Source organism: Pseudophryne corroboree, unplaced genomic scaffold (assembly GCF_028390025.1).
Source record: "Pseudophryne corroboree isolate aPseCor3 unplaced genomic scaffold, aPseCor3.hap2 scaffold_681, whole genome shotgun sequence".
Classification (NCBI taxonomy): Eukaryota; Metazoa; Chordata; class Amphibia; order Anura; family Myobatrachidae; genus Pseudophryne; species Pseudophryne corroboree.
Genome location: NW_026970267.1, coordinates 32,370 through 48,625, shown reverse-complemented (window position 1 = coordinate 48,625; position 16,256 = coordinate 32,370). Strand labels below are relative to the sequence as shown.

Sequence of the window (16,256 nt, the reverse complement as noted above, 5' to 3'; positions counted from 1 at the left end):
TCTGTGGCGCAATCAGTTAGTATGTACGGCTATTAACCAAAAGGTTGGTGGTTCAATCCCACCCAGGGACCTAATTGACCTTGTTATCAGATTTTGGTGATCTTTAAGTAGACAAGTCAAAATTTCAAACCCCCTGTTATGGTGTAGGGTACCTGGCCTTCTCTGATGTAATCAGAGTTAGATTTGATTCAGTGATTTTATAAAAACAGCTAGGAAGCACAATTTAGCAGTGGGTTGCAGAGAAAAAAAATATGCTGGCAGAAAAATCCAATTGAGTGATTAAAGAGCTCTTTATTTTCTGGCTTTATTTTTATGCTAACAAATTTGTTCTCTGAAAAGTGTCCACAAAGCCAAGTCTCTGATTAACACCTTTGTAGGGATGGTTTTTCACCTATTATTAAATTAAACTTGCTTCATTGGAAAGGCAGCAAGATGTATCCTCATTTCAATGTCTACTGAAATAATACAGGTTGACACCAGGAAACATTAACGCCACTGCATCCTTGCTGCTTTCTCATGTGGAAGTCTGTTTAATGTGAAAACAAGGTGGTATCTAATTAGCACACAGGTAAGGAATTACGAAAATCTTTATTTAAGGGTGAAGATGTTTCTCACAAAATTGTTGCCCCAATGCATCATTGAAATTCAAGCTGGAAAGATGATTTTAATATATCACTTGTACATTTTGTATTGCTCTTCTGGTGACAATGTAGTTTTTTTGTCAATTACCATTTTAATAACAGGGTAAAGAAAATTAAGTGGATTTTTGATAGAAAACTATACTGTCAATATACTATTAAAACAAATTAAAATGGTAAAAGTTATTGTACTTTAAGTAAAAATAAAAGAGCCAAAATATCAATCCCAGTTTTGGATTACTTTAATTAACAAACAAAAAAATGCATATAGCAGAGGATAGTTTCAATCTGCCTACCTCTGGGTTATGGGCCCAGCATGCTTCCATTGCAGTACTCTGCTGCACATGTAAGTGCAAGAGATCCTGAAGCACTCACTCATCATGGGAAAGTACCAATGTGTTTCTTCGTTGGTTGATGGAAGAAACATCTTACAAAAACTCTCCAGATTATTGACTTTTTAAAGTTTTTCTAGGAAACGTTTTAGATGAATGCTTATTAGCCTTTGTCAGTATGGACTTTTGCAAAGTGTCTCTGTGGTGCAATCGGTTAGTGTGTTTGGCTATTAACCAAAAGGTTGGTGGTTCAATCCCACCCAGGGACATAATTAACCTTGTGATCAGATTTTGGTGATATTTAAGTAGACAAGTCAAAATTTCAAACCTCATCTTATGGTGTAGGGTACATGGCCTTCTCTGATGTAATCAGAGTTAGATTTGATTCAGTGATTTTATAAAAAACAGCTAGGAAGCACAATTTAGCAGTGGGTTGCAGAGAAAAAAAATATGCTGGCAGAAAAATCCAATCGAGTGATTAAACAGCTCTTCATTTTCTGGCTTTATTTTTATGCTAACAAATTTGTTCTCTGAAAAGTGTCCACAAAGCCAAGTCTCTGATTAACACCTTTGTAAGGATGGTTTTTCACCTATTACTAAATTAAACTTGCTTCATTGGAAAGGCAGCAAGATGCATCCTCATTTCAATGTCTACTGAAATAATACAAGTTGACACCAGGAAACATTAACGCCACTGCATCCTTGCTGCTTTCTCATGTGGAAGTCTGTTTAATGTGAAAACAAGGTGATATCTAATTAGCACACAGGTAAGGAATTAAGAAAATCTTTATTTAAGGGTGAAGATGTTTCTCACAAAATTGTTGACCCAATGCAACATTGAAATTCAAGCTGGAAAGATGATTTTAATATATCACTTGTACATTTTGTATTGCTCTTCTGGTGACAATGTAGTTTGTTTTTGTCAATTACCATTTTAATAATAGGGTAAAGAAAATTAAGTGGATTTTTGAAAGAAAACAATACTGTCAATATACTATTAAAACAAATTAAAATGGTAAAAGTTATTGTACTTTAAGTAAAAATAAAAGAGACAAAATATCAATCCCAGTTTTGGATTACTTTAATTAACAAAAAAAAAAAATGCATATAGCAGAGGATAGTTTCAATCTGCCTACCTCTGGGTTATGGGCCCAGCATGCTTCCATTGCAGTACTCTGCTGCACATGTAAGTTCAAGAGATCCTGAAGCACTCACTCATCATGGGAAAGTACCAATGTGTTTCTTCGTTGGTTGATGGAAGAAACATCTTACAAAAACTCTCCAGATTATTGACTTTTTAAAGTTTTTCTAGGAAACGTTTTAGATGAATGCTTATTAGCCTTTGTCAGTATGGACTTTTGCAAAGTGTCTCTGTGGCGCAATCAGTTAGTATGTACAGCTATTAACCAAAAGGTTGGTGGTTCAATCCCACCCAGGGACCTAATTGACCTTGTTATCAGATTTTGGTGATCTTTAAGTAGACAAGTCAAAATTTCAAACCCCCTGTTTTGGTGTAGGGTACCTGGCCTTCTCTGATGTAATCAGAGTTAGATTTGATTCAGTGATTTTATAAAAACAGCTAGGAAGCACAATTTAGCAGTGGGTTGCAGAGAAAAAAAATATGCTGGCAGAAAAATCCAATTGAGTGATTAAACAGCTCTTTATTTTCTGGCTTTATTTTTATGCTAACAAATTTGTTCTCTGAAAAGTGTCCACAAAGCCAAGTCTCTGATTAACACCTTTGTAGGGATGGTTTTTCACCTATTACTAAATTAAACTTGCTTCATTGGAAAGGCAGCAAGATGTATCCTCATTTCAATGTCTACTGAAATAATACAGGTTGACACCAGGAAACATTAACGCCACTGCATCCTTGCTGCTTTCTCATGTGGAAGTCTGTTTAATGTGAAAACAAGGTGATATCTAATTAGCACACAGGTAAGGAATTAAGAAAATCTTTATTTAAGGGTGAAGATGTTTCTCACAAAATTGTTGACCCAATGCATCATTGAAATTCAAGCTGGAAAGATGATTTTAATATATCACTTGTACATTTTGTATTGCTCTTCTGGTGACAATGTAGTTTGTTTTTGTCAATTACCATTTTAATAATAGGGTAAAGAAAATGAAGTGGATTTTTGAAAGAAAACAATACTGTCAATATACTATTAAAACAAATTAAAATGGTAAAAGTCATTGTACTTTAAGTAAAAATAAAAGAGACAAAATATCAATCCCAGTTTTTGATTACTTTAATTAACAAAAAAAAAATGCATATAGCAGAGGATAGTTTCAATCTGCCTACCTCTGGGTTATGGGCCCAGCATGCTTCCATTGCAGTACTCTGCTGCACATGTAAGTTCAAGAGATCCTGAAGCACTCACTCATCATGGGAAAGTACCAATGTGTTTCTTCGTTGGTTGATGGAAGAAACATCTTACAAAAACTCTCCAGATTAATCAGGCAGAGGCGCTCACTGGGCAGAGATGCTGATCGCATCTCTGGCATGTGCCGGTGCACTGCGGCACCAGCACACACGCACTTCAGACCTGATCTCCTGTTGTGTGAATATGCACAGCAGGGATCAGGTCTGAATTAGGCCCTATATACAGCTGTCAGTAAGGCAGGGATGTGCTGCTGCCAGTGAGGCAGGGATGTGCTGCTGGTAGTGAAGCAGTGATGTGCTGCTGTCAGCGAAGCAGTGCTGTGCTGCTGTCAGCGAGACAGGGATGTGCTGCTGTCAGCGAGGCAGGGATGTGCTGCTGTCAGCGAAGCAGGGATGTGCTGCTGTCAGCGAAGCAGGGATGTGCTGCTGTCAGTGAAGCAGGGATGTGCTGCTGTCAGCGAGGCAGGGATGTGCTGCTGTCAGCGAGGCAGGGATGTGCTGCTGTCAGCGAGGCAGGGATGTGCTGCTATAAGTGAGGTAGGGATGTGCTGCTGTCATTGAAGCAGGAATGTGCTGCTGCAGTGAGGCAGAGATATGCAGCCCACTATCTCCCTATCACCCCTGCCTGAGTCACACACTTTCCCTGTCACCCCTGCCTCAGTTACCCACTATCTCCCAGTCACCGCTGCCTCAGTCAACCACTATATCTGCGATCCCTGCCTCAGTCACCCACTATACCAGTCACCCCTGCTTTAGTCACCCACTGTCACCCTATCACCCCTGCTTCAGTCACCCACTATCCCTGTCAACCCTGCCTCAGTCACCCACTATCTCCCAGTCACCCCTGCCTCAGTCAGCCACTATCCCTGTCACCCATGCCTCAGTCTCTTACTGTCCCTGTCACCCCTGCCACAGTCATCCACTATCTCCCTATCACCCCTGCCTTAGTCATTTATTATACCTGTCACCCACTTTCTTCCCATACTTACCCAACCCCTTCCTATCACCCCTCCCTCAGTAACCCACTATCTCCCTGTCACCCACTATCTCCCAGTCACCCCGGCCTCAGTCACCCACTATCTCCCACTCATACATGCTTCAGTCACCCACTATCTCCAAGTCATCCCTGCCTCAGTCACCTACTGACACCAGTGCAGACATTTCTGCTGCGGCCTCTCCACTCTCCAGCGTGAACGTCCTGACGACTGAGGAAATCCGCTTCCTAGTTGAGGACTCCGGGAATGAACACTGCCGATATTGCTGTCAGATGACTTTCTACCCAACGGAGGATTTTTGATACTTCCAGCTTTGCCATGCAGTTTCGAGTGCCGCCTTGATGATTTGTGTACACTACCATGGTGGCGTTGTCAGATTGTACTTGAACAGGCCTGTTTTGTACTAGAGGCAGGGCCAGTGTCAATTAATTGAACACTGCCTGCAATTCCAGAATGTATATCAGGAGGAGAGATTCCTCCCTGGTCCACCGACCCTGGAGAAAGTGTTGCTCCAACACCATGGCCCAGCCCAAAAGACTGGCATCCATTGTCAGGAGGACACAGTTGGAGATCCAGAAGGGATGGCCCCTGCTCAACTGTTGGTCCTGTAGCCACCAGCTCAGTGTCAGACGAACCTCCGGAGTCAAGGAGATCATTTGAGACATCATCCGATGAGGCAGGCCGTCCCACTTGGAGAGGATTAACCTCTGCAGAGGGCGGTAATGAAATTGAGCGTACTCTACCATATCGAAAGCCGACACCATGAGGTCTAGTACTTGCATCGCTGTGTGTATCAACACTCTTGGGCGAGAGAGGACGATACTGTCCTGAATTTTCAGGACTTTCTCTGGAGACAGAAACAATTGTTGGCTGTGTGTGTCCAGCAGTGCCCCTAGGTGCACAATGTTCCGAGCAGGGACCAGCGAGGACTTTTTTCAGTTGATGAGCCACCCGTGGACTTTTAGGAATTGGACCGCCAGTTCCAGATAACTGTGGAGAACCTCTTGGGAGTTCACCAGGATCAGCAAGTCGTCCAGATTTGGCAGGATCCTGATTCTCTGATGGTGAAGGGTCGTCATCACGGCCATGACCTTGGTGAATATCCGAGGTGCCGTGGCCAAACCAGAAGGCAGGACTTGAAATCCAAAAACAAACCAGGCACAACACTGCTTAGCTTCCATCATCAGATGAGATTGGACCAGTGGCGTAACTACTACCCCCGCAGTCCTCGCGGTGGCTTGGGGGCGAGGGGCTGCGGGGGAGCCACTGATTTACAGCAGACTGACATGCGGACGAGCGTCCGCATGTCTGTCTGCAGTCTCCTTCCCTCCGCCGCTTTTTGGAGGGACACGGAGGGCACACAGCGCGCCTCCCTGTGTCCCTCCTGCTGCATCATCTCCGGCGGCCGCGGGTCTAATAGGGGGAAGTGCCGTCCGTGAGCTCTAATTGGCTCACGAACCGGCACTTCCCCCTATTAGACCCGCGGCCGCCGGAGATGATGCAGCAGGAGGGACACAGGAGAGACGAGCTGTGCCCTCCGTGTCCCTCCAAAAAGCGACGGCGGGGGGGGTAAATATCTGGCACTGGGGGCATATATGGCACGGGGGGGGGGAAGGAATATCTGGCACTGGGGCATTTCTGGCACTGGGGGGAATATCTGGCACTGGGGGCATATCTGGCACTGGGGGGGATATCTGGCACTGGGGCATATATGGCACTGGGGGGGAATATCTGGCACTGGGGGCATATATGGCACTGGGGGGGGGTATCTGGCACTGGGGGCATATATGGCACGGGGGGCATATATGGCACTGGGGGGAATATCTGGCACTGGGGGCATATATGGCACTGGGGGGGAATATCTGGCACTGGGGGCATATGTGTACCTGGCACATGGGGGGGACGACTATATTTGGCACTGGGGCATGTAAGTACCTGGCACCGTGGGGGAATATCTGGCACTGGGGACATATGTGGCACTGGGAGCACAGCCCTAGCAACAAGGACTACCTCCTAGCAACGAGCATGACACCCAGTGCATGAAACATCTGGCAACGAGCATGACACCCAGTGCATGAAACACCTGGCAACGAGCATGACACCCAGTGCATGAAACCCCTGGCAACGAGCATGACACCCTGAGCATGAAAACCGCTGGCACCGTGCATGGAACCAAGAGCATGAAACCCCTGGCAACGAGCATGACACCCAGTGCATGAAACCCCTGACAACGAGCAGGTAATTGAAAAGTAATTAGAAGCCTTACTGTAGGACTTAATGTGTAATGGGCATTACAGTGTGTGGCATAATGTATCACGGACATTGCGGTGTGTGTCATAATGTGTCGCAGGCATTACGGTGTATGGTATACTATATCGCAGGCATTGTGATATGTGGTATAATGTCTCAGGGTCATTGCAGTGTGTGGCATAATGTATCACGGACATTGCGGTGTGTGTCATAATGTGTCAGGCATTACGGTGTGTGGTATACTATATCACGGGCATTGTGGTATGTGGTATAATGTCTCAGGGTCATTGCAGTGTGGCATAATACATAACGGGCATTGCGATGTGTGGCATAGGGTATAACGGGCAGGGCATTGCGGTATGTGTCACAGGCATTACGGTGTATGGTATACTATATCACGGGCATTGTGGTATAATGTCTCAAGGTCAGTGCAGTGTGTGGCATAATGTGTCACAGGCATTGTATGTGCTATAATGTATCGGGCATTGCAGTGTGTGGCATAATGTATCACGGACATTGCGGTGTGTGTCATAATGTGTCACAGACATTGTATGTGCTATAATGTATCAGGGGCATTGCAGTGTGTAGCATAATGTATAACGGGCATTGCGATTCCTGTCATAAAGTGTCACAGGCATTACGGTGTGTGGCATAATGTGTCACAGACATTACGGTGTGTGGCATAATGTGTCGGGGGCATTACAGTGTGTGCATATTGTGTCGTGCATTATTGTGTGCGGCATAATGTCTAAGGGCCATTGCAGTATGTGGCATAATGTATACTGGGCATTACTATAAGGAGGAAAAATGACAAATAATGTAAGGGGCATGAATCAGGATTATTTTTCTTTCCTGTGGTGGCCAACGTATGGGCGTGCAGGTTGCAAAACTGGGGTATAAGGTAGTCTTTTCCTGCAATGCCACGCCCCTTTATGCGAAACCACGCCCACTCCAACAAAACCACGCCCCTTTTTTGACGCGCGCACCTTAGGCGCGCGCATATTTATCCCTTTCTTGCTCCCAATTATGGAGCATGAAGGGGGGGGGGGGGCGCCGAAGAATTTTTTGGCTTGGGGGAGAAAAATTTCTAGTTACGCCACTGGATTGGACATATCCAGTGTGATGCGGCTGTAGATGATTTTTGCTGTTTCTAACTTCTACATCAATGAATAAGTTTCAAAATAGAATGCATCAAGAGAACGGTGTTGGTAGTATAAAACTACCTACAGCACCTGGTATTCCCAGGTGGTCTCACATCCAAGAACAAACCAGGCCTAAGATCAGGTGATATTGGGCATATACAGTGTGGTGTGGCTGTAGATGAGCTTAGTGGTTTCTGTTAGAGTTCTTCTACTTCTAACTACTCGTACATAAATGAATAAGCGGACGATTTATTAAACCTGGTGAAATGATAATTTGCATGGTGATAAAGTACCAGCCAATCAGCTCCTAATTGCCATGTCACAGGCTGGGTTTGAAAAATGACAGTTAGGAGCTGACTGGCTGGTACTTTATCACCTTGCACTTTATCAGTTCACCAGGCTTAATAGATCTGCCCCAATGTTTCAAAATGGAATGCATCAAGAGAACGGTGTTGGTATTGTAAAAATACACACAGCTCCTGGTATTTCCTGGTGGTCTCCCATCCAAGTACTAAAACCAGGACCAACACTGCTCAGCTTCCATGATCAGGAGAGATTGGGCAAATCCAGTGTGCTGTGGCTGTAGATGAGCTTGTGGTTTCTGTTAGAGCTCTTCTACTTCTAACTTCTGGTACATAAAAGAATATGTGTAAAAATTAAATGTACAGTACCAAGAAAAGGGTGTTGGTAGTTTAAAAACACCTAAAGAATCTGATAATACATGGATGGGAGACTGCTTGGTAGTAACAAAGTCCAATACTGCTTTGCTTCAAAGATCAAATGAGATTGGGCATATCCAGTGTGGTGTGGCTTTAGATAAGCTTTGTGGTTTCTGTTAGAGCTCTTCTACTTCTAACTACTGGTACATTAATGAATATGTATAAGGTTGTAGTTTATCCAATATCCCTTTACTACATTACCTCCCCCCCCCCCTCCCCTCCCCTCCCCTCCTTATAGCTTCCTTTGTTCTCTCCTCCTCGTGTGTGCGTTATTTGTTTTCTCATACGTCCTAGAGGATGCTGGGATCACATTAAGAACCATGGGGTATAGACGGGATCCGCAGGAGACATGGGCACTTTAAGACTTTCAAAGGGTGTGAACTGTCTCCTCCCTCTATGCCCCTCCTCCAGACTCCAGTTTTAGAATTGTGCCCAGTGAGACTGGATGCACTACAGGGGAGCTCTACTGAGTTTCTCTGAAAAGACTTATGTTAGTTTTTCTTATTTTCAGGGAGGCTGCTGGCAACAGTCTCCCTGCTTCGTGGAACTTAGGGGAGAGAAGTATGACCAACTTCTAGTGAGTTCAATGGCTCTGCTTCTGGCTGACAGGACACCATTAGCTCCTGAGGGTGCTGATCGCTGGGTACGCCTAGATGCCCACTCCCGTAGCCTGCCATCACCCCCTTACAGAGCCAGAAGTCAGAAGACAGGCGAGTAGCAGAAGAACAGAAGACTTCTTCTCCAGTGACGGCATTCTGAGGTACCACGCAGCGAGCGGAATGCTGTGCGCCATGCTTCCACACAAACACAGGCACTGCAGGGTGCAGGGCATGTGGGTGGGTGGGGGGGGGGCACCCTGGGCAGCATAAATTCCTCACAAAAGGCTGGCAAAAGTGGACATTAGTGCCTGGGCACTGTCCTTACCCCGCCAGCGTAATTAATTATTTGTTTCTGAGCGGGACAGAAGCGTGCCATTACAGCGGCGGGGCTTCTTCCTCACCTCACCAGCACATCTATAGAGCGTTACAAGTCTATCACTATAGAGTTTATTATTTCCCAGACTGTGTACTTTTGGCGCTGGGTTGTGAGCTGAAAAATCCTCTCTGTCCCTCTGACAGATTTACTGTAGGTCTATCCCCGATAAGCCGATGTGTCTGTGGGTACTTGGTACATGTGTGTCAACATGTCGGTGGCTGAATGTTTTTCCCAAGAGGAAACTATATTAGGAATGCAGACATATGATGGTGGCCCTGTTGGCACCACCAATAACTGACTGGGTGAAAGTTTCAATAATATCAGAGTGAGGTTGGATAAATCTGTGTCCCAGACACAGACGTAGAGAATAGATGTGATGTTCATGGCTATGCTTCTTTTCCCTCAGGCCCGCAAAAATGTTACTACACACTGATACTGACTCGGATACTGATTCCTATGTCGACCATAATATTTCCTGATTAGATCCAATATTGGCAAGGAGCATTCAGTACATGATTGTGGATATTAAGAACATATTAACATCACTGAGGACCCTGCTGTTCCTGACAAAGGGGTCTATATGTATGTATATAGAGATATATAATGAAAGCTGATGTAACGTTCCTCCATCTCTGTTTGAGAAAGTCTGGGCCAGCTCGACAAGATGGTTTCAAATCCCCAAAAGGTTTCCGATTGTTTATTCATTTCCTGCTGCGGACAGAATAAAGTGGGAGTCACCCCCTGTTCTGCACGGGGCCCTGTCACAAATCCAGCGGATCATATGCAGGAAGCTACATTATTTCTAGTTATGTAACCACGGGTACATTACTTAGACCTGCCATTACATGCGCATGGGTGAGTAGTAGTATTCAAGAATTGGTCGAATACCTTGTCTTCCGATATAGATATCTTGGAGAGATGGGATACTCCTTACGTTGGATCATATCAAGGACACTGCAGCATACTTACGACTGCAAGGGATATAGGACTCTTGAGTTCACGGGCCAATTTCATGGCAGTCTCGGATAGGAGGGCATTGTGGATTCACCAAGGGAATGCTGATGCTGACTCCAAGAAGAAAGGGAGTCTCTTCCCTATGAAGGTGAAGCCTTGTTTGGCAACGGCCTAGTTAATTTGATCTCGGCAGCTCCCGCAGGTAAGTCAACCTTCTTGCCCTATGTTCCCTCTCAACGGATGAAGACGCATCATTGTCTAACGCAGTCATTTTGTCCCAATAGATATGCAAGAAGTTAAGATTCCCCTTTCTTTGCAGGTAGAGGAAGGAGAAGAGGGAAGAGGTCTGTAGCCTCTTCAAGATCGCAGGAGCAGAGATCGTCCTCTGCTTCTGCCAAATCCACTGCATGACGCTGGGGCTCTCTTGCAGGAGCCCACACCAGTGGGGGCACGTCTAAAACACTTCAGTCAGTTCTGGATTAATTTGGACCTGGACTCGTGGGTTTTACAAATAGTGTCACAAGGGTACAAACTGGGGTTTCAAGACGTTCCCCCTCACCGATTGTTCAAATCGGCCTTAGTCAGCAGGGAGAAGGTTTTTATTCAAGCCTCTTCGTGCTCCCGAAGCCGGACGGCTCAGTCAGACCAATCTTAAATCTGAAATCCCTCAATTTCTACCTGAAGAAATTCAATTTCAAGATGGAATCTCTCAGGGTAGGTATCTCCAGTCCGGAGGAAGGAGATTTCATGGTTTTGGTAGACATAAGGATGCCTAATTACATGTTCCCGTTTAGCCACTGCATCAAGCTACCTGAGGTTTGCAATTCAGGATTGTCATTACCAATTTCAGACGTTGCCGTTTGGTCTGTCCACGGCTCCGAGGATTTTCACCAGGGTGATGGTGGAAATGATGGTTCTCCTCCGCAAGCAAGGAGTCACAATTATGCCGTACTTGGATGATCTCCTGATAAAGGCGAGATCCAGGGACCAGTTGGTGCAAAACATCTACTCTCCCTGACAGTTCTTCAACAACATGGTTGGCTCCTAAACTTGCCAAAATCGCAGTTGGTCCCAATGACGCGGTTGTTGTTTCTGGGAGTCATACTGGACACAGAAGAGGCTTTCTTCCAGTGGAAAGGCTATGGAGTTCCAGAGTCTGGTCAAACAAATTCTGAAACCAGCAAGAGTGTTAATCCATCAATGCATTCTGTTGCTGGGGAAGATGGTTGCGGCCTACGAGGCCATTCAGTTTGGCAGGTTCCATGCCAGAGTGTTCCAGTGGGACCTGTTGGACAAGTGGTCCGGATCCCACCTACACATGCACCGGAGGATAATCCAGTCTTCCAAGACCAGAATCTTACTCCATTGGTGGCTGCACAGTTCTCACCTCCTAGAGGGGCGATGGTTCGGGATCCAGGACTGGATCCTAGGGACCAAGGATGCAACCCTCCGAGGCTGGGGAGCAGTCACACAGGGGGAAAACATCCAAGGAAGATGGTCAAGTCAGGAAAGTTTTCTCCACATAAATGTTCTGGAGTTAAGGGCCATTTAATAACTGCAGACACAGTACGCACTGGGACGGGTGCCCAGCATCCTCTACGGACTAAGAGAAAAGGATTTACCGGTAGGTATTAAAATCCTATTTTCTCTAACGTCCTAGAGGATGCTGGGGACTCCGTAAGGACCATGGGGATAGATAGGCTCCGCAGGAGACATGGGTACTTTAAGAAAGACTTTAGTTCTGGGTGTGCACTGGCTCCTCCCTCTATGCCCCTCCTCCAGACCTCAGTTTGATACTGTGCCCAGTGGAGACTGGGTGCTTTTCAGGAGCTCTCCTGAGCTTTCTGACAGAAAGTATTTTGTTAGGTTTTTAATTTTCAGGGAGCACTGCTGGCAACAGACTCCCTCATCGAGGGACTGAGGGGAGAGAAGCAGCCCTACTCTCTGAGTTGCAAGGTCCTGCTTCTTAGGCTACTGGACACCATTAGCTCCAGAGGGATTGGTACGCAGGATCTCACCCTCGCCGTCCGTCCCAGAGTCGCGCCTCCGTCCCCCTTGCAGAGCCGGAAGATAGAAGCCGGGTGAGTATGAGAAGGAAAGAAGACTTCAGAGGCGGCAGAAGACTTCATGATCTTCACTGAAGTAACGCACAGCACTGCAGCTGTGCGCCATTGCTCCCATACACCTCACACACTCCGGTCACTGTAAGGGTGCAGGGCGCAGGGGGGGGGGGGCACCCTGGGCAGCAATATAAACCTCTTTTTGGCAAAAATATAACACATATACAGCGGGGCACTGTATATATGTATGAGCCCCCGCCAATTTTACAGTTTAAGCGGGACAGAAGCCTGCCGCCGAGGGTGCGGGGCTTCTCCCTCAGCACTCACCAGCGCCATTTTTTCTTCACAGCACCGCTGAGAGGAAGCTCCCCGGACTCTCCCCTGCTTATACCACGGTAGACAAGAGAGTTGAAAAGAGGGGGGGGGGGGGCACATAATTTGGCGCAAATTACATGCTGCAGTACTACTGGGCAAACATTAAGTTACTGTGTATTCCTGGGTTATATAGCGCTGGGGTGTGTGCTGGCATACTCTCTCTCTGTCTCTCCAAAGGGCCTTGTGGGGAAACTGTCTTCAGAAAAAGCATTCCCTGTGTGTGTGGTGTGTCGGTACACATGTGTCGACATGTCTGAGGAAGAAGGCTATATTAGAGAGGAGCAGGAGCAAATGAATGTGGTGTCTCCGCCGACAGCTGATTGGATGGATATGTGGAATGTTTTAAATGCTAGTGTAAACTCATTGCACAAAAGATTAGACAAGGCTGAAGCTTTGGGACAGTCAGGGTCTCAACCCATGCCTGATCCTATGTTGCAGGGACTGTCAGGGTCTCATAAGCGCCCACTATCCCAGATTGTTGACACAGATACAGACACGGATTCTGACTCCAGTGTCGATTACGATGATGCAAAGTTACAGCCAAAATTGGCAAAATCCATTCGATATATGATTATGGCAATAAAAGATGTTTTGCACATCAGAGAGGAACCCCCTGTCCCTGACAAGAGGTTACATATGTACAAGGTGAAAAAGCCTGAGGTAACCTTTGAGGGGGTCACACGAGCTGAACGAGTTATGTGAAAAAGCTTGGGAATCTCCAGATAAAAGACTGCAGATTTCCAAAAGGATTCTTATGGCGTATCCTTTCCCATCAATGGATAGGTTACGATGGGAATCCTCCCCTAGGGTGGACAAAGCATTAACACGCTTATCCAAGAAGGTAGCCCTCCCGTCCCAGTATACGGCTACCCTCAAAGAGTCTGCTGACCGCAAACAGGAGATTACCCTGAAGTCCATTTATACACATTCAGGTACCTTACTCAGACCGGCAATTGCGTCGGCCTGGGTGTGTAGTGCTGTAGCGGCATGGACGGATACCTTATCTGAGGGGATGGATACCCTAGATAAGGATACTATTTTATTGACCCTGGGGCATATAAGAGATGCTGTCCTATATATGTGTGTATGCAAACTACAGGTGGTGCTGCAGGGCTCACACCCTTTTACTTGTCTTGTAGAGCAACTCTGGAGCTGTTTCTGGGTCCAGCTGCTGCAAGAAATCAGCTTGAATGCTTCAGGGGCTGGGGCATGGCCAACATGAGCCCACACTGATGGGGGGTGGGGGTGTATAAAGCGATTTAGGGGTCATCCAAGCGCAACCCCACAAAGGCCGCCATGCCCTGCGTGACCCTTTTCTCTTTTCATATGCAGACGAGGGTTGCAGCCAACTATGCCCACTGCTTGGATGACATCACTATATGCAAATCCATCTGCTGCAGGCCTTCCCCCAGGAATGCTTGCAGTAGTTGTTGCATTTGGTTTGTTGTTTGGGGGTGCTTCAGTATTAGGCAGCCTTCTGCCCTCCCACATTCGTCTGAAAATGTGTTCTCCCTGCAGTTGTTGTTCCCAGATGAGAGTTCCCTTGTGCTTCCTCAGTTGAATCTCCTTAACTTGACAGGGGTGTGCCCGAGCAGCCGCCCTCCACAGCCCTATCCCAACACATACTTATCTTGCATATGAGATCTCTTGATCATGAAGATAGTTCTCACAGGGTGAGGTTCATCCATTACATTTTAAAGTAGGAAGGTACAAATTACATATTCAAATTACATATATGTGCTGGATTCAAATGTTTTCCCCCCTTCCTTTCTCAATTGTGCCCATCAGCAGCTATTCTAATGTTGCTGCCAATGGGTGTGACGCATTCATTTCTTCTGTGGGGTACACTGGACTCCACAAGGATTCACATTGTATATGTACACCAGAGTAGGATCTTGATCTGAGGCACCAACAGGCTCAAAGCTTTTGACTGTTCCCAAGATGCTCAGCGCCCCCTCCTCTATAACCTCGCTTCCATGAACAGGGAGCTCAGTTTGTAGTTGGTGCCTTCAGTAGCAGGCCACTTAACAGGGGGCTGCCTCAGGCAGCCTATTCTTAGCTATTAATTTTGGCAAGAAAAGAAGAACTTTTTTTATAAGAATCTACAAGGGCTGCAGCAGGCTAGGTCTAATAGACCTCTTTACTGCAGCTACATCACTCCCAGTGGCGCAGTATACTCCCGTGCCCCGGTTGCTGGGTCACTGCAGCGGAGGCTCCGGTTTCTTCCTAAGGTCAGTCACACACACACCGCCCTCCGGGATCACGAGGCCGCTGATGGGGGCGGGCCGTGTGCGCACTGGCGTGGACACTGATTACTGGGCAGCCGCTCCACTAGCCACCTTGACAGGCAGAGGCGGTCACTGGGCAGGAGGAGTCGGGCCAGCGGCGTTGTGCCGCCATTTTGGGGGCACAGTCAGGACAACGCAGACATGACCGGACCGTATGGGGGCGGGCTGTGACGGCTGCGTGACCCGGACAGCAACGGGCCTTATTTACTAAAATCTCAGATAAATTTTATGGCATTTATGTGCAGTCTAGTTTGCACAGTTGATAGAGTGTTGATCTTGCACTATCAATGTAAGCCTCACATAGGTTTGATACACATGTAAGTTTGTTTTTATTTTACTACATTGTGGTTTGTGGCTCTATACCATGTAATGCATGTCTTTTAACAGTAGTCAAGTCTTCCAATGTGCTTGTTAGTGAAACCCAATAGATAGCTTTATTTTATTTTGTTTCTTCAAATATTGAATGCATATGTCTTATAACTTTTTTTTTTTTCAATATACAGGTTGAGTATCTGTATATACATTTTTATTATAAGATTTTCAATGACAGAAGTACATCCAAGTTGCAGATTATGGATTGTGAAGGACAAATCAACCATATAAACAATTTAAGCAATTTAAATTGCATGCAGGTAGTAGAATATCAAACTCCTTGGATGAGAGTTGGTCGTAATAAACTAGGATAGAAAAGAATAAAGTAGAAAATAAGATTTTAAACCTACCGGTAAATCTTTTTCTCGTAGTCCGTAGAGGATGCTGGGGACTCCGTAAGGACCATGGGGATAGACGGGCTCCACAGGAGACATGGGCACTTTAAGAAAGACTTTAGTTCTGGGTGTGCACTGGCTCCTCCCTCTATGCCACAGTTAGAGAAACTGTGCCCAGAGGAGACGGACAGTATGAGGAAAGGATTTTGTTAATCCAGGGCAAGATTCATACCAGCCACACCAATCACACCGTATAACTTGTGATAAACTACCCAGTTATCAGTATGAAAAAACAACATAGCATCAGTGCAGGACCGATGCAACTATAACATAACCCTTATTGAAGCAATAACTATATACAAGTATTGCAGAAGTAGTCCGCACTTGGGACGGGCGCCCAGCATCCTCTACGGACTACGAGAAAAAGATTTACCA

General features: G+C 46.0%; 1 non-coding gene across 1 annotated transcript; it reads left to right on the top strand.

Moving 5' to 3' along the window:
- The first annotated feature begins 1,165 nt into the window (after positions 1 to 1,165).
- TRNAN-AUU (transfer RNA asparagine (anticodon AUU)) lies at positions 1,166 to 1,239 on the top strand. Its single transcript has one exon. It is a non-coding gene; the product is annotated as a tRNA-Asn (tRNA).
- Positions 1,240 to 16,256: the final 15,017 nt, after the last annotated feature.